Below are 18,761 nucleotides of genomic sequence, written 5' to 3'. Positions count from 1 at the left end.
TCATAATCAGACACATCCCTAGACCAGTGTAACATCCCAGGAAAGACACAAGAGTTGTATTTATCATTACATTCATTTCTTTAATATAGCTCATATCCTTTTTGGAAGGATATGTTGCAAGCCTGAGGTCTTTTTAGAAAATTTCAATTTGTCTGACAAGAAAATAGAGATCACAAAAACCATTAGTTTCTCAACAGGAAAGTAAATAAGATGAAAAATCCTTGTGTGGTGAGTTAGTATTTTGAAATCTCTCTCTCTTTTCCTCTGTATTTTCTCTCATCCCCTCATGTCTCCTCCATTCAATTAAACTGTATCATCTTCTGCTTATTGAACCAAGAAAGGAATGTGACAGAAAGAGAAAAAAGGAGCCTCTACTAGGATTTTGAGTTTACAGAGATGAGGCCTTAAGGAAGCAGCAAGGACTCATGGAATATACCAGGGGTTCTAACCAGGAAGCTTGCTCCCACCCCTTAGGGGACATTTGGAATTATGTTGTGTGGGATTGGGGAGATGTTTGTCACAATAACTGGGAAATATCCCATTACCTGCAAGTAGTGGGTGGGGCCAAGGATGCTAAACATCCTGCAAGGAGTGGACAGTCCTGCATACCAAAGAAGGGCTGACCCCAAGTGTCAAGAGCACCCCTGTTAAAACTCACCGGACGGCAAAGATATAGAAAAATTGGAACCCTTTTATGTTGCTGGTGGGAATGTAAATGGTGCAGCACTGTGAAAAACAGTTTAGCAATTAAACAGAGAATTACCATATGATCCAGCAATTCCACTTTTGGGTATAATTCTTTTGCAGCCAAAAGGATTGAAAGCAGAGACTTAAACAGATATCTATACAACAATGTTCATGAAAGTCAAAAAAGGTGGAAACAAGCCAAGTGTCAATCAGTGTATGAAAGGATAAAGAAAACATGGTATATACATACAACAGAATATTAATCAGACTTAAATAGGAAGGAAATCTGACACATGCTTCAACATAATACATTTTGAAGATATTATGTTAGTGAAATAAGCTAGTAATAAAAAGACAAATATATAATTCCACTTATAGGAATAGAAAGTACCTAGAATAGTCAAATTCATAGAGACAGAAAGTAGAAGGGTGGTTGCCAGGGCCTGAGGGAGTTAGCGATGAATGGATATAGAATTTCAGTTTGGAAAGATGAAAAAAATCTGGAAGCAGATGGTGGTGTTGGTTGCACAACAATGTGAATGTACTTAATGCCTTGAACTACACATTTTAAAATGGTTAAAATGGTAAAATTTGTATTATATATATTTTATCACAGTTTCAAAATAAAAAATGCCACTCACTCGTGGAGAGGAGCTAATGTTGAAAGCAAGTCTGTTCTGCCATTGGTACCAAAATTGAAGAAGTCTGGGGAAAGAAGCATGGTGGGCAAGCACGAGAGGCAGATAATGTGGGCTCCTGGGCAAGGGCCTGCACCCTGCTCTTGGGGAATGGGCAGAAACCTTCACAGACTTAAGACAAAGGAAACTTAGACCTCATTTCCTAGATAGATCCCTGAGGAAAAGAATATATATAAAACTATGTGCTATGTCTTGGCCATTCAGGTCTTAAACAGTCTCACAAAATCCCCAGGCCTGGACCCCAGTGAGTATAAAAACAGAATAACTGCTGTGTGCCCAAGAGTGGTGGGGGAATAGCAGAGGCATGGGAATTGAAAGGTAGGCAGACGGAAATAAAGGCCTCATAAGGATTGAATTTATGACTATGGACAACCCAGGTTGATTCGCAAGTCAGTGTCCACTGAGTAGAGACAACCTATAGAACCACATGAGACCCTCCAATGCCTTGGTTCTGTGTGAGCCAGCCCAGAATTCATAGGTAACAGCATATGGATAGGGAAAGTTCCTGAACTGACTGCATAGGGCTTGAAATATAATTTTAATTGCATCAAAAAGTTAAATTTCTTGCGTACTGAATCTCCAGCCTGATATAAGAAGCAATCACAGCTGGGCATGGTGGCCTATAGTCCTAGTTACTCATGAGGCTAAGATAGGAGGATCACTTGAGCCAAGGAGGTTGAGGCTGCACTGAGCTATGATTGCACCACGGCACTCCAGCCTGGGTGACAGAGCAAGACCCCGTCTCTAAAAAAGGAAAAAAAAATTGAAAATTAAAAAGAAGCCAATATTACATTCCTTTCAGCTCTAAGCTACCCTAATACTTGGAGCCTTCATAGTAACATTCCATGGTAATTTTTTCACATGTATGAGACTTTCCATCATAAGTGACTACAATTAGCATATCTGGGTGATGTGTATGTGTTGGTTCCTTGTTTTACCTGGAACAGAAGGAAGGAATTGGCTGCCAGATATTTGAAAATTTGATGTCGGAAATGGTAGCACTGCATGTAAGAGCAGTTTGTTCAAATGAATCAGTAGATAAAAGGTGGAAACTTGGGACACCACCCCCTTTGGCTTTTCCAGCCAAGCTCCCTTCAACAAGAGGAATGAAAAGTGTAGTTCAATGCCTGCTGCTCACTTATCTTGTGTCTCATATCTTACTGCAACTTCCAGAATGAAGAGACCCTGCCACAATGAGGGGTTGAGTAATTAATTGCCTGAAACACATGGGTAGTCTGAAATTTGAGCTTCTTATAAAGGTGTGACTCACGGCTTTCTTAGAAAAAGAGAACAAATATCCACTGCACCAGGAACAGGGAAATTTCCCTCCCATCTTCTGCTGTTTCCTATTTGGTAAATGCTTTCTATTCTGTCATTTCCAAAATGTTTTGGGGTGGGGGGTGCATCAATTCAGCACACACCCTATGGAGAGCTGGGATACTCTCCTCTTCCAAGGCAGCGCAGCCCATACCCAAGCAGCTTTCAATTGTAGGTGACTCTTTTCTATCTGGGAGTGGAGGAAGGCAAGTGGAAAGTTAGTTGAATAAATATGATTAAACTACTGGCGTGAGATATTTCAGTACATGGTCTTGCTTTTGTTTTTATTTAAAGGAATAATGCTAAACCCAGTTGGTTTTTTTTTTTTCTTTCTTTCTCTCTCTTCCCTCCCTCCCTCCCTCCTTTCTCTCTTTTTTTCTCTTCTCTTGCTTTCTCTTTCTTCCTTTCTTTCTTTCTTCCTTCCTGAGACAGGATCTCATTCTGTGGCCCAGGCTGAAGAGCAGTGGCATAATCATAGCCCACTGTAGCTTTGACCTCCCAATCTCAAGCGATCCTCCCCCAACAGTCTCCTGAGTAGCTGGGACCACAGGCATGCACCACCATACCCAGGTAATTTTAAAATTTTTTGATAGAAACAGGATCTCATTATGCTGGCCAGACTGGCCTTGAACTCCTGGCCTCAAGCAGTCCTTCCATCTTGGCCTCCCAAAGAGCTGGGATCCAACTGGGTTTTGGAGATAAATCCCTGTGGAAAAAAATCTGGGCTTGACTCCCCAAAACACCTGGATTTTAGTATCTGAAAATTAAAGTTAATTGGAAAAACATAATTCCGACTTAATATAGCTTTAACCTGCTGATCTCAATGTACTATGATTACTCCCAGTGTTAATTTTAAGTTTGAAATATAGTCTCATGTAAGAGGTGACTCACATAGAATCTTATCTCTTCATCTTAATAATTCTACTGCAGATGAATATTCCCTGGGTTATTAAGGCAAATCCTTGTAATCCTGGGAATGTGGTCCTTAGGCAACTAACCTCTTGATGGAAAAAAAAAAAAAAAAGAAAAAACAGTCCTGGTCTTCATCACTTTTCTGTATTTTACTAAGCCTGGGTTTGGGTAGTTTCCAGTTTTCTAGTGTCCAGAGAGAATTCATCTGCCTATAAGACTTCTGAATATTCTTGTTTTCCTCACATTTCCGTGTGGACTGTCTCAGTGTTAGCTTTTCCTCTTGCTTGCTCCTGCCCTCTCTCTTCCCCCACACCCCACACCCCTTTACCCCGGGAATTAAAGGCATGTACTCGGCAGTCTTGGTAACACGGGCTTTTAAGTGAGACCACAGTACAAAATAATAAATGAGATTTTAAACAATGTTTGAAGAGGGTGCGAGCCATGTTGTACATTTCAAGACCGATATTCTTGCAGAAGCCACTGTGAAAGATGACGAAAAGAAAATGAATCACAGATGAGGAAGAAATGAAAACAAATGAAATCAAGAAAACGAACGACACAGACTTTAGGAATGATGTTTGATTCCTAATTAGGCTTGATATTACCATGTTTGGTTACTGGTGTGTTTTCAGCCATGTCTTTTGACCTGCTTAAACAAAGAGGTCACTTCAAGGGTTCCACATTTCAATTTCAGTGTGTGGCACAATTACTCTATAGTAAGAATCTACTAGCCGTCATTACTACAGTAAGGCCTGGCTTGTTGGTACACTGGGTGCATCTCTGATCTAATTTTATTATGGATGACAGCATGACATTCACTTCCACCACATTCTACCCTGCTCCAATTCTGAACTTGACATGTAATAGCCATAAAATAACATGAGTAAAGAAGGGAATTACTGCACAGAACTCTGGAAACCAATGCCCAATTTACAAGTCCAAGCATGCATGACTACTGTAAACCAGAATGGTACCAAAACCAATAAATACATGAGAAGAAAATGAATAGTTATGCAAAGGTTGATTGTAGACACTGGTTCGTTTTCATAATTTTAGGTTGAATATACCCAGCTAATGAAAGCTTTGAAAAACTGAGTATGATGCCTTATTAAAATTAAAAGCATAACCTATTTTTTTTTTTTTTTGAGACAGAGTCTTGCTCTGTTGCCTCGGCTGGAGTGCAGTGGCACGATCTAGGATCACTGCAGCCTCTGCCTCCTGGGTTCAAGTGATTCTCCTGCTTCATCCTTCCCAATAGCTGGGATAATAGGTTTGTGTCACTACGCCTGGCTAATTTTTGTATTTTTTAGTAGAGACAGGGTTCACCATGTTGGTCAGGCTGGTCTCAAACTCCTGACCTCTGTGATTCACTCGCCTTGGTCTTCGAAAGTGCTGGGATTACGGGCATGAGCCACCATGCCCAGCCGACCTGTTATTTTTGAAAGAAAACTAACTTTAGGGAACTGGATATTTGCATGGCACCAAATAGTCACCCCAGGATGACTAACAAATTGACAAAGGGAAAATATATCTTAATAGTGAAGAGAGTTGTGGTTGCCATTACCTTAATTTAGGAATCAAACTTGGCATCACTAATAGTGAGAAAACCAGTCTCAATGTGATCCTGATGCCATGCACTATGTTTTTAAAATTGTTATTAAAAAGTTTTATTTTGAGAGAGAGAGTCTCAATCTGTCACCCAGGTTGGAGTGCAACGGCATGATCACAGCTCACTGCAGCCTCCAACTCCTGGGCTCAAGCATAATCCTCCCATCTCAGTTTCCTGAGTAGCTAAGACTACAGGTGTGAGCCACCATGCCTGGCTGCTGCCATGCAGTATGAAGGAGATAGCCTCATCTATGAGTATTCTTCAAAATGTGTAACCTGAATCAAGTCAAGACTTTAGATGTGTAAGCTATACAGAGGATGTAGGAACAAGTTAAGCCACTTTAAAGAAAGAATCAAAAAGTCTAGAACTGGGGCCTTCTATAAGACAGGCTTAATACAGTACAAAAAAGTGAAGAAGACCAGGACTGTTTTTGTTTTGTTTTGTTTTGTTTTGTTTTTTAAGGCCTGGCCTTTTAAAAAAGTCAATAGCATGAGAAAAGGGGAAACAGGGCTGGGCTCTGGATTAAAAAAGATGAAAGACATAACAATTGTCACATGTGTTCCTTGATTAGATTCTAAATTGGAAAAATAACTCTAAATATACTAAGTTGATCATCATACAATGTCTACATGCATTAAAACATCACACTGTACTCCATTAGAATGTGCAATTATTATGTAGCAATTATAAATAAAAATTAGTTTTTAAACGGTACATACTAAAAAACCCTATAAAACCATGGTAATAATTTGAATATGACTGGATTTTATACGATATTAAGGAATTACTGTGAATTTATTAAGTGGCATATATTGGTGTTTGGTTATGTTAAAAAGGTGTCCTCATTTTTTTTTTGAGATGTATACTGGAGGGTGATTGACTTTAAAATGGTCCAGCAACCACAAAAAAACAGATGAAGCAAAGATGAAGCAAAGAAGCAAAGATGGCAAAATAATAACAATTATTAATTAAAGGTATTGGGTTATGGGTATGCATTGTATTTCTCTGCATGTTTGAACGTTCTTATGATAAAAAAGTAAGGAAAAAAACCTTAGCTTTTATTAGTTGCTAATGAAAATCAGGTGTTTCAAAACTAATTAGTTCCTCTCCATTTGGACCAGCTCACCCTTCCAAATGAGCAAAAAATTTAAAAACAAAATAACATACTAATAATTTTTAAAAATTAAGTACAGGTGCAGCCCTCAAGTGGCAACAACAGTAACAAAATGGCAGTAATTTAAACCACATCAATTTCCGTTTAAGTATCTTTTTTTTTTTTTTTTGAGACGGAGTCTCGCTCTGTCAGTGCAGTGGCCGGATCTCGGCTCACTGCAAGCTCCACCTCCCAGGTTTACGCCATTCTCCTGCCTCAGCCTCCCAAGTAGCTGGGACTACAAGCACCCGCCACCTCGCCCGGCTAGTTTTTTTGTATATTTTAGTAGAGACGGGGTTTCACCGGGTTAGCCAGGATGGTCTCGATCTCCTGACCTCGTGATCTGCCCGTCTCGGCCTCCCAAAGTGCTGGGATTACAGGCTTGAGCCACTGCACCCGGCCTAATTATCTTTATGTTATGAGATACAAACAAAAATTACATCGTCTTGATTTGGTGGTTGAGTGATGATTATAAAATTGCTGGAATTCATTTCCTGTAAGAATAAAGTAATTAGCAGTTGGGCGTAATGGAAATGCCATGGGACTAAGAGTTATGAAACCTGAATGATATAGGCCACACTTACGTGCTTGTGTAACTAAATAAATATCTGTTTGACTTTGGGCACATCTTTAGTCTTCTTGAGTGTTAATGTCCTCATTTAAATATATCCATGGTTAGAATAGGTTAGAGACTCTTAACTTGGGTTGGAAGGATCTACAAATTCCCCTGAAATTAACATATGTCATTTGTATTAGTGTAGAAGCATTTTTCTGAGGGGAAGTGTGGTAAATTAGACATGGTCACAGGTCTTTGCAGTAACTTCCATCTAAACGTGTTGTCTTTTTCCCTGTCCATTGATCTGGGCTGGCCTTGTGACAGCTACTCTGTCCAAAAGAATGAGGCAAAGGCAGAAGCACAGGGCACAGTGGCTCATGTCTGTAATCCTAGAAGTTTGGGAGACCACTTAAGGCCTGGAGTTTGAGACCAGCCCTGGCAACAAAGTAAAATCCCGTCTCTACAAAAAATTGAAACTTAGCCAGGTGTGGTGATGTGTGCCTGTAATCCTAGCTACTTGGGAGGCTGAGGCCAGAGGACCACATGAGCCCAGGAGGTCAAGGCTGCAGTGAGCTATGATTGTGCCACTGGACTCCAGCCTGGGTGACAAAGTGAGACCTTGTCACAGACACACACACACACTCTCTCTCTCTCTCTCTCTCATATATATATATATATATATAATTTTTTTAAAAAAGGAATGAGGCAGAAATGATGCCACGTGACTTCTAAGCCTTGGTCTCAAGAAGCCTTGCAAGTTTTGCTTTCATTGTCTACCAAGTGAATTAGCCACTACCAAGTGAATCAGACCTAGCCCTCTTGCTGGAAACACATGGCCCAGCTGACAGCCAGCAACAACCACCAAACATATGACTGAGGCTATCTGGGCCATTCAGCCTCATGTAAGCCATTAGAAGACTGAGGCTGATCCCAGACAAAGCCAGCAGAAGAACTACCAGCTGCACCCAGCACAAATTGCAGAATTATGAGCAATGTAATGGTAGTTGTTGTAAGCCACTATATTTTGAGATGGTTTGTTATATCATAATATCTAACCAGTTCAAGAGGATACATAGATTTTTATCTGATTCTCAAAGATTATGAACTACTACTGAAGCTGAATTAAATTATTAAAAATTGTGGCTGGGCACTGTGGCTCATGCCTGCATTCCCAGCACTTTTGGAGGCCGAGGCAGGCAGATCACTTGAGGTCAGGAATATGAGACCAGCCAAACATGGTGAAACCCCGCCTCTACTAAAAGTACAAAAATTAGCCAGGTGTGGTGGCACACACCTGTAATCCCAGCTACTCAGGAGGCTGAGGCATGAGAATCTCTTGAACCTGGGAGGTGGAGGTTGCAGTGAGCCAAGATCACGCCATTGCACTCCAGCCTGGGCAACAGAGTGAGACTCTGTCTCAAAAAAAAGCCAAAAATTGTATGATTCCTTGTCTCTCTACTCTCTTCCTAAACTATGTCAAAGGCACGATTTAATTTAGCAAATCTTGCATTCAAACTGCATTTTAAAGGAAATCCTAGAATTGTGTAACTGAAGAATCAGCAGGCCCTTGAGTCTGTAGTTGAGAGAATTTCTCTTCTTTCCTCTTGAAAAAATATGTTGGGCAGTGTTTGGGCACCTTTTTCATTCTCCATATTTTTTAAAGATTAAAGCAATTTCATCTGAAACTTCTATTTACATTTTGGTTTGTTATTTCCAGGCCAGTGTTTAAACTTATTTATGACAGTTAGAATCTGCTCCTAGGTGATCTTAACCTTAAATTCCTTCTCACCAAAGAGTCTGAGAGTGTTCCATTTTGCATCGTTCACCATTGACATAATGCCATCACAGCTGGCCATGGATCCTAGGCTTTCTTGCTTTGGATTTAAACAGCCCTTTTCATCATCTAGAATGTTAACCTCCTTTTAAACTTTCTGACTCTTCTCACATATTCTCGACAGATTTTTTGTATCCATGCTTGTTTTTCTAGATCAGTTTTTGCATTTTACACACACCATTTAAAAATATATCTGATCTCAGTAGACAGCTTCCTACCCAAAGACACTAAATCTTTTTGGCTACCTCCTTCCTTTTTCTTTTCTTCTTCTTTTCCTTCCTGCATTGGACCATTTACAATAGTAGCATCAGAATTTTATTTTGAGGAATCTCCTCTGCTTCTTTTTGGAATCTCAGACCAGGGTGTCAAAGTCAAGCTTTATAATTTCCTGAAATATTTTTAGGCTCAGACTAACAGAGTGTGTGTCTGGCAGTGACCACATCCCTCTGGAATTTTCTGATGACCAGGTGGACCTCTTCCAGAGTTCCTGTCACTTCTGATTTTCCCTTCAGGGCCTCCTTGTTGGCCAGAATTAGAAGCAGGGTGTTAATCCTCCTCCTCACTTCCTCTCCGTCTCCCTTCTGAAAGATGAAATTATCATGCGGGTTACTGATTCTTACCCTGGCTGCACATTCAAATCACTTGGGGAACTTAAAAAGAAAAAAGGCTGAGGCCCCACCCTGAGAGACTGTGCTCTAATTAGTATGGGGTGGAGCCTGCCTGTCAATTTTTTATTTTAAATTCTGGGGCTATTCTAATGCGAAAGCAGGGCTGAGAACACTAATTGAGGCAAATCATGGATTTATCAGATGTTCTGAATTTAGGAAATGAGACATCTGGCAGATGGCTGGATAGTCGAAGCTTTCACCATTAAGATTTTGAATGCTTCTTTTCTCCAGTCCATTACACTTCAACACAAGCAATCTAGTTCTAGCATGTCTAAACAGGATAATGACAACCAGAACCATGATATTACTTTCTGATTGTTGATATTAATCTCAACACTTCTCTAACATCTTTAAACAAGATGAAGCTAGACAGCAAAAGTCCTTTGAAAATCTCAGAAGACATGATTTGGGACATTAGCTTTTCTGAAATTCCAAATAAAGATGAACCATGTTGCTCTTGATGGTTTTCCTTATTCATTGAGAGTAATTTGACAAAGGAAGTAAATTTAAAATGAGAAAATAAAATTTTTTTTCATCTTTTTTAGTGTTCAGGATGTTAATTAGACAAAAGGCAACTGAGATGTGAAATACATTAGAACTTTTAAAAATTTCCTCTCAGCGCATATCATATACACCACATATTTGGGCTTTTTTAAATTTTAAATTTGAGTTGTTAATTATCGAGTATGCAAGTTCAATTTTCCATAAGCCTATTTTTCTCCTTTTGCCATAGAAGTGGTCTATTTTGGCCTGGGCATGGTGGCTCACGCATATAATCCCAGCACTTTGGGAGGCGGAGGTGGGCAGATCACTGAGCTCAGGAGTTCGAGACCATCCTGGGCATCATGGTTAAACCTCTTCTTTACTAAAATAAAAAAAATTAGCTGGGCGTGGTGGCACACACCTGTGGTCCCTGCTACTCGGGAGGCTGAGGCATGAGAATCGCTTTAGCCCCAGAGCAGAGTTGCAGTGAGCTGAGATTATGCCACTGCACTCTGGCTTGGGCCACAGAGTGACACTCCATCTCAAAACATAAATAAATACATAAATAAATAAATAGTCTGTTTCTGATTAGTGGCAGAGCTGATTTTGGTGTCATTTTCTGAGTTGAGCTAAGTGTTGGCTAAACTAGGACATTTAGGAATAAGTGGTAAGGCCTCCCTATAGTCACGTGACTCAAAATGAGCATCTCTTCAAGGGACCCTGAACAAGGCATAGCTGCATCATGGAAACGTCAGTGCATTCTGGGATTGGCCAAGCATGATTATGTAATTTGGTAGGTGATGTTGGACACTATGGGCATGCAGGGGAAATCAGCCTCTTATGAATTACAGGTAACCATGGAAGAACTTGAGGATGTGCTTTTCTTGAATGTTCACTCAAAGAACAAAAGGTCTAGAAATAAAGCGATCTAAAATTCTAGTTCTTTTTTTTTTTTTTTTTTTGAGACGGAGTCTCGCTCTGTCGCCCAGGCTGGAGTGCAGTGGCCGGATCTCTGCTCACTGCAAGCTCCGCCTCCCGGGTTTACGCCATTCTCCTGCCTCAGCCTCCCGAGTAGCTGGGACTACAGGCGCCCACCACCTCGCCTGGCTAGTTTTTTGTATTTTTTAGTAGAGAGGGGGTTTCACCGTGTTAGCCAGGATGGTCTCTATCCCCTGACCTCGTGATCCGCCCGTCTCGGCCTCCCAAAGTGCTGGGATTACAGGCTTGAGCCACCGCGCCCGGCCTAAAATTCTAGTTCTTATCTGCTCTGAGTTAGCTGTGTAGAAAATGCTATCTGGGGACCGTCGAAGTTCAGAGGTATGGTCTGCAGAATCCACAAACACATAGGCAACAGAGAGGATAAGCAACTTGTTCATGTTGAAACACTGCAACTGCTTTCAATCAAGCAGGCCCTTTTGGGATGAAACGCATTTTGTCAATAATTCAATTTTGCAAATGTTTTGCAATATGATTTCATCTGACAAACCCTCTCAGTGGTGTATTTTTCCACTTTCCAATTAAAGCACATGTAGAAAAATGGTGTCAAATAACATTAATGGGTGTGTTTTGAAACTGTGGACACTAAGGAAACTAGCCTTGGTCCTTACTCCAACTCTTAACTCGTGGCATCTTGAGCCAGGATTATTGGAGTTTGAAAACAATGCATGAAAAGATGGTAGAATGAAAAATAGTGCCTGACAAAACAAGACACAGCTAATAGCACAGTGAAGACAGCTGATACAACATTTCTTAAAATTGGTGGGTTTAATTCAGACTGAGTGTTATTTTAATGTCTCATTCATTTTACATAGATGAACATACCTAAATACACGGAAATATTTCATCATCCCCTGCAAAATATCAACACTGAAAACAATGTATGCTTTTGTTCTGTGTCAGGGAAAAGATAATAGATTCATGCATAAGTGTTCGCAGAAGTTTTTTAAAAAAATCAAGTTATGTTTCTGTTCCTACCAAAACTGTGCAGTCTTTCTAAGCAACTCTGTTGACTTTCTGGAGAAAAGAGAAGATTCCCACTGCTTCAAATTAAGGTCCACATACTAGCAGAGGAATTATTGGTTATGACTAATTGAAAACAGATCTAGCTTTCTTTTAATTAGAAATAAGTACGTTCATTTTATAAATGATTTGTCATAAGGAGAGCAATCATGTTCACTTCTGAAGTATACATCATGAGTCCCTTTTTCCACTTCTTTCCTCAGTAGTTCAGGAAAAAACATATGCAGCATTTCTAATGGTTGTTTTTTTTGTTTGTTTGTTCATTTGTTTTAGTTTTGCAAGCAATACAATCAATCTTCTGATTTCATCCTAAAATAATAGGCATTCCTACTTTGGTACAATTCAACCAGGATTGCACAATTGCTGGGATCAAAAGAAGAAGACATTCTACCTTTTCACTTGAACTGAGTCAGTGTGAATTAATTTTAAATGTCAGACTACATTTAGATAAAACATAGTTCAAAAACAATACTGTTTGCTAAGAAAGAGGTTAATGAGGAAAATGTAATCCCTACTCGAATGCCATTGGAATGCAAAACCACATTTATTTGCATGTGTGGTGTCTGTAAAAGGTCCAAGGAATTTTGTTTTTGGTGTTTTGAATTGTTTATAATGTATTCTCTTTTTATTCCATCTACTAAAAATTCCCAGAAATGATGCAAATAAAAAGACGGAAAAATATAAATGCATTTGGGTTCTAAGAAAATTACCAGTTGCAACATCAGTTCTAACCACAGTTCATAAAGCAGGTGATTATGGGGACAATAAAGAAAATGTCATTAAATTAGAAAAATCCCTTGAATCTTGCCAATTCTGTGATAGCGCCTAGAAGTCTGACGATTCTAAATTGTCCATGCCAAATTTTGCAACAAAATTTCACTAATAATGATGCTGATTTGCAATGATTTAGTTTAGATATTCCAGGCTGCAGGACATGAAACACACTGGATAATTTCTTTGACATTATGGCTTATTAAATCACTTCCCAAAGTGTCAAGTAAAACAAAATCTATTGTTTTAAAAGCAACCCTGGAAGGGTCACTGACTTTTCAATAGACCAGTTTCTTGTTTCACTTTTAGGTTAATTTCTCACACATTTTTGGTTCAGGAATTGCTTCATTAAGAACACTGGATTTCAAAACAACTCCATTTCCCTCAGAGGCCCAGCAAAAGGCAGCTCAGCACTGGAAGCCACAGGCCACCAATTAACAACAACTAGCCAGGCCCTGCGGGCCACGGGCACCTTGGCAGAAAGTTGGTCATATTAATGTTCAGGCCACAAGTTCCCATTTCACATGGAGTAGCTGCCTGATTGCAGCAAAGTGCTAATGGTTAGGATTACCATTGCTTAAACTTTTATTTCATTGCCTTGATCTGTCACTTGACTGTTTCCCCCTTAGGCTTTAAAATATGCAAGAATAAAAATGAAACAAAAATTAACATGTTTATAACCTCTCCTAATATTTCTATTTCTGTCACATTCTCCAAGATACAAAGAGTAATACAGTTCTACTGTAACTAATTCCCTCTGGAAGCCTATATTGCCCTGGACTAAAGTTTTCAGGGCAGGTCTTGCCGTGGAGTTAACTCCACAGGAATGGAGCCTGCCCCGTCTGGTCCCTCCTGTGGCTCCTTCTGAACCAATGTGTCCCATCCTCTCCCTGCCCCGAGATGTGGGACCTGCCCTGCAGGAGGAGGCCTGTAGTGTCCCACTATGCCAGGGGCTGGGTGGCTAACAGCTGGTGGAGTATTCACAGGCATTGCAGCAACTCTTTCAATCTAGCTCTTATCAGTAATGCAGCTGACATTTTTAATCTGTCAATCTGATTCCTGTCACTATAAACGAGCACCAAACTCTGGCTGGGATGAGAGACACAATTTATTAGGTGTCTGAAATCCTAACTATTTCACAGAAATAAGTGAACTAATACAGAATTCTGTCTCTCTCTCTCTCTCTCCCTCTTTTTTTGAACAGTGTTAGCAACAAGTCCATCCTGGATTCCTACAGCCCTGCTGCATGCACATGATCTTTGCTCCAGGATCTGGGCTGATGAGTCACTTCTCTGTATCATTGCTGACACGGTGGTAGAGGGAAAAAACCAATGAAATGTGAGTTGTTTCTACTCACATTTCACTGCTGAGTTCCAATCATATGGTCACAACCACCTGCCACAGAGTGGGAACGTGTACTCCTCCTGCAGAGATGGGTACCATGTATTTGTGAGCAATGGTAACAGTTACCAAACAATTCCCTCTGGACAAAAATTACTTAAGTGGCATATATTCGGTCTTATCTCGCTCAGGAACAATTGAAGAGTCAAGGAATCAGCTCCTGAATAATATCTGCCAGTAAAGGGTTTTAAGGTGGGGTTTAGATAGCAAGGTGGGCAGAGGAAATGACTTCAGTGTTGCAGAGGAGATGTACAATGCGCATCCAGCCCTCCGTTCACACTGAACAAAGCTGACTTTCCCCAGTAACTTGTCATTCAACCCTCGTGCTGAAAAGTGAAAACTCACCATCTTTCCGTAAGTAGTTTAGTGCCTCACTGGGAAGTGAATGTCCAGATATAAGAGCATAAAATAGAACAAGGCTGGGTGCGGTGGCTCATACCTGTAATCCCGGCACTTTGAAAGGCTGAGGTGGGAGGATCACTTGAGCCCAGGAGTTTGTAACCAGCTTGGGCAATATAGTGAGACTCCATCTCTACAATTTTTTTTAATTAGCTGGGTGTGGTTGCCTGTGCCTATAGTCCCAGCTACTAGGAGGCTGAGGCAGGAGGATCGCTTGAGCCTGTGAGGTTGAGGTTGCAGTGAGCTGTGGTTGCGTGACTACACTCCAGCTTGGGTGACAGAGTGAGATCCTGTCTCAAACATTTTTATTTTAAATTTTAAAAAAGGACAATATATAATCAAGTATCAAAACAGGCAGAATAGTCTGTCATTGACCCTTAGCAAAAATTTTTGCCTAAACACTCAAAAAAGTTGCCATTTTTCCTGCTTTGGTTTGAAAGTCAGAAAAAGAAGCAGTGAGGCCTCATGGTGAAAGAGGCAGCATGAGAGCCATCCAGAATGTTTGTCCCTTCAGCCTCCCGGTTGGGCATTGTTGGTGGCCTCTCCTGGATTGGACTTATTCCCCCATCCCAAAACTACCCCCAGCTGAGGACAGCCATCTAAACACCTGCAAAGTCTACACTACTCCAGGCCCACACTAACCCAGACCTCAGGCATGAAGCACCCAAGCAGGCTTGTTCCCTGTGTCAGTCACGGTTCAATACAGGAAACAGAAAACTCTAGATCTGCCAAGATCAGAGGGATTTAATAGGAGGTATGAAGTGGAAAGGCTAGAGGAGTAGAGTCAGCTGCAGCCATCAGAGCCCCCTACACCCACGAGGCTGGTGACTAGACAGGGGACCATTGAGTTAGGTCACTGCTCATACTTATGTCTCCCAGAGCCCTCTCATACACCTACACAGTTGAAAAGGGAGAGCAGTTTCCTTTTTACTGCCTTTCAAATCCTATGTGACCACACTTCATTATCAGAACCTAAATTGCATCCTGATCTCTTACAGCAAAGTGACTGGGAATTACAGTTTTTACACTTCTAGGCCTGCAATACAGGGCAGTGGGGAAACCTGGGAATGCTACGTGCTATGGACAAGAACTAACAGGCTCTCCTACAGGGATTGATACTGAGTCACAGGCCTTAGTGGACTGTCGAAGAACAAGGTGCTGCAGTACACATGCTCTCCTGAGGCCCTCTCCCTGGGAATCTCACTCAAGATGGGAAGTCTCAAAACCAGCCACTGAGAGCCATGTTGCTGTTTGAGTCACTTTTATGGTTTGGCTCTGTGTACCCACCCAAATCTATCTCAAATTGTAATCCTCACATGTCGGGGGAGGTCATTGAATCATGGGGCAGATTTCCTCCTTGCTATTCTTGTGATAGTGAGTTTTGACTATCTGGTTGAGATCTGGTTGTTTGAAAGTGTGTGGCACTTCCCCCCTCTTGCTTTCTCCCTCTCCTGTTCTACCACGGTAAGACATGCTTGCTTCTCCTTCCGCCTTGATTGTAAGTTTCCTGAGGACTCCCAGTCATGACTCCTTGAACATTAGGGCATTGAGGAATTGAAGAATTTAGGAACACTTTCATCTTGCCTGCCAGTCACCTTCCCAGTACACACCCTGGGTGTGGTGGCACGTGCTAGTAGTCCCAGCTACTTGGGAGGCTAAGGCAGGAGAATCGCTTGAACCTGGGAGGCAGAGGTTTCAGTGAGCCAGGATCACGCCACTGCACTCCAGCCTGGCAGCAGACCAAGACTCACTCAAAAAAAAAAAAAAAAAGGCAGCATTAGTGGCATATGATCATCACTATTAATGTTGCCGAGTGCTCTATGTGTTTGTTTGTCTGTGCTCATTTCGTTTCAGTAAAAATCTTAAAATTGCTCTCTATTCTCTTAGTATTCTAGTGAATAGAAAATACTTTTATTGAATTCATCTTAATTTCAGATTTGGTGGTATTTGCAACAGCAGCCCATGTGGATGGCCACATTTTTATTACCAAGTCTTTTCCAAGTTTCAACAGCGTTTTTGTTTGATGATTTTGGTTTAAATCTAGTTAATCAATATAATAGTAAAATGGGGTTCTCCCCTGTCCTTGTTAAATAATAGTAGTTCAAAAACCGGAAATATTTAAAGAACAAAATTTGAAAACTGAAATGCGTGCCTTCTAGTCTAGAATAGATTCCTACCTTCAGCTGTCATGAGAGAACCTCAAAGCCGCCCTTTTACAGCTGGGGAAATTTCTTCTTCTTTATAAGCACGCATATACTTGGTCACTTAGGAAGAGGCCACCCACACGACACAGGGCGACATGATCCTGCACCCACAGGTACGTGCACACCCAGGCGCGAGTGCCCACCGGCCCCACAGTTAGTCTGCATCAGTCAGATTCAAGATGCCGTAGAGTGGAACCTTAACCTTTTTGGCTCTTCTTCCCCCAAATCAAAACCCACATTAAACGCCGCGAAGAACCAGGAAACCTCATGGCTTTAATCATTTCCTTTCCCCCAAGATCCACGTGGCACACAGGACACTCCGTTTTCCTTTAGGGTTGCCGTCATCCTGCGAGAGGTGCGGAAGAAGAAAAAAGCAAATTTACGTTTCCAAAGAGCGGAAGAAGTAGAGAGAAAGTGCCAACTCGGAGTGCGCTCTTCACCTCTTCGCTCTACTCGGAGCAAGCAAGGAACTCCTCCAGCTCTAGCAGGGATTGAGGGTTAGCGCCACCTGGCTTTCTAAAGAAGAACAAGAGGCAGGAGGTAGATGAGGCTGAAGAGGAGCCCGCGCCCTCCTTTCCTCCTTGGGCACCAGGCGAGTGAGAAGGACCCGAGCGCTCTTCGCTTCAGAGCCCAGGGCAGTCGGGCTGCTGGCCACTGCGCACTGCGAAGAGACGCAATTACCCTTCTGGGAATCAAGAAATCCGGAAACGTCTCTTGGTACTGGTGTTAAGAGTAGTGGATTCCACATTTAAGGCAGCCGTGAATTGCAGAAATAACTGCGGCACTAAAAGTATTACAAACAAGCACCGATCAATTTACGCATTGATTGGTTCTGGCTCGTTTCTATCAACCACCTATTCTACGTAAACTTCTTACACCGGCTGTGCGGAAGGAAAAAGAAGACAGGAAAAAGGCTATCAAAATCCTAGGATTTTGATCACTGTGTGGCAGCGTTGGAAAGGAGTCAGGTTAAACGAATAACGCCCCGGAGCCCCCGTTTATTCACATGCAAAATAGGGAAAACAGTGCCTTCAGCAACTGCCCCAAGTGATTGGAAAATCAAAGGAAAAACTGGTTGGAGAATGCCTTCAACATTACCATTTCTACTATATTCTTGTTTTATTATTACACAATATCGTCGTATTATAGTCATAGTGAAAATGGTTATCATTATCCATTCAGTGTCTTATAAATTTGCACTGAATTTTTATTTGCATATATGGATATAATGAATTCACAGAATGACTATTAATTTGAGGGCATTGCCACAAACTGCTTTATCTAGAACTTGGACTAGTTATCAAAAAGTAATTATCTATTTCGGCATGACTTTTAAAGGGTGAAATCTAGAGAAAGCTGTTTGGAAACTGCCTTTCCATGTAATCAGTCAAGAACACAAACACAGATGCACGGATGCATATAATACGTGCACACTATGAGCACATATGAAAATGTGTACATGCATGGGAAATATGGGTTTGCATTTAATATAATAATGATTCATGTACATTGCTACTCCGTTTACAAAAGACTTTTGCATTCAGTTTTCATGTAGTCCTTACAACATTAGGAGGCATTGCTGGTCCTCATTTTACAGATGAGGAAACTGAAGCATGGAACAATAACTTTCCTAAAATCTTGATGAGAAGTTATAGAACCAAAGCCATTTATTCAATTCTGTGTCATCCTCGTATCCAGCAAACATATCATGGACAATTACTGTGTGCCAGGCACTAAAGCCTGGTGGCCACAAAGATCAAAGATATATTCCACTGGCTTCAAGAAACTCACACCTCGTGGAGAAAAAAGAGAAATTACTCTCCTGAAGGATATATACTCCACAATCAGCCTCGGGCTTTAGTGAAGACTTTCCCAAAGAGGAGATGCCCAGGCTGAATTTTGAAGGACAAGAATCCTTCTAATAAAGATGGAGGGAGGTATGACCCAGGCAGAAAGACAACATGTGCAAAGATATGAAGGCAAAAGAAACGAGAGTGTTCAATATAGCTCAGAATCATGGCTTAATGTATATATAGGGACAGTGGTGAGA

The 18,761-nt window shown here is 41.1% G+C and overlaps 1 long non-coding RNA gene across 4 annotated transcripts in view; it reads left to right on the top strand.

Annotated features, from left to right (window-relative positions):
- Positions 1-16,242, top strand: part of LOC105466662 (uncharacterized) — a 113,510-nt gene extending 97,268 nt beyond the window's left edge. The window contains exons 5-8 of one of the 4 annotated variants that reach the window (XR_011620812.1): positions 2,559-2,738; positions 3,135-3,272; positions 6,082-6,197; positions 13,912-16,242. This is a non-coding gene — a long non-coding RNA (uncharacterized lncRNA). Of the gene's footprint in view, positions 1-2,558; positions 2,739-3,134; positions 6,198-12,209; positions 13,166-13,911 lie in introns of those variants that run through there. The other 3 variants (XR_011620809.1, XR_011620808.1, XR_011620811.1) reach the window with 3 other exon arrangements.
- The last annotated feature ends 2,519 nt before the right edge of the window (positions 16,243-18,761 follow it).

This window comes from Macaca nemestrina, chromosome 3 (assembly GCF_043159975.1).
Source record: "Macaca nemestrina isolate mMacNem1 chromosome 3, mMacNem.hap1, whole genome shotgun sequence".
Taxonomy (NCBI): domain Eukaryota; kingdom Metazoa; phylum Chordata; class Mammalia; order Primates; family Cercopithecidae; genus Macaca; species Macaca nemestrina.
Note: the sequence above shows the minus strand (reverse complement) of the source record. Positions and strands in the feature narration are given on the sequence as shown.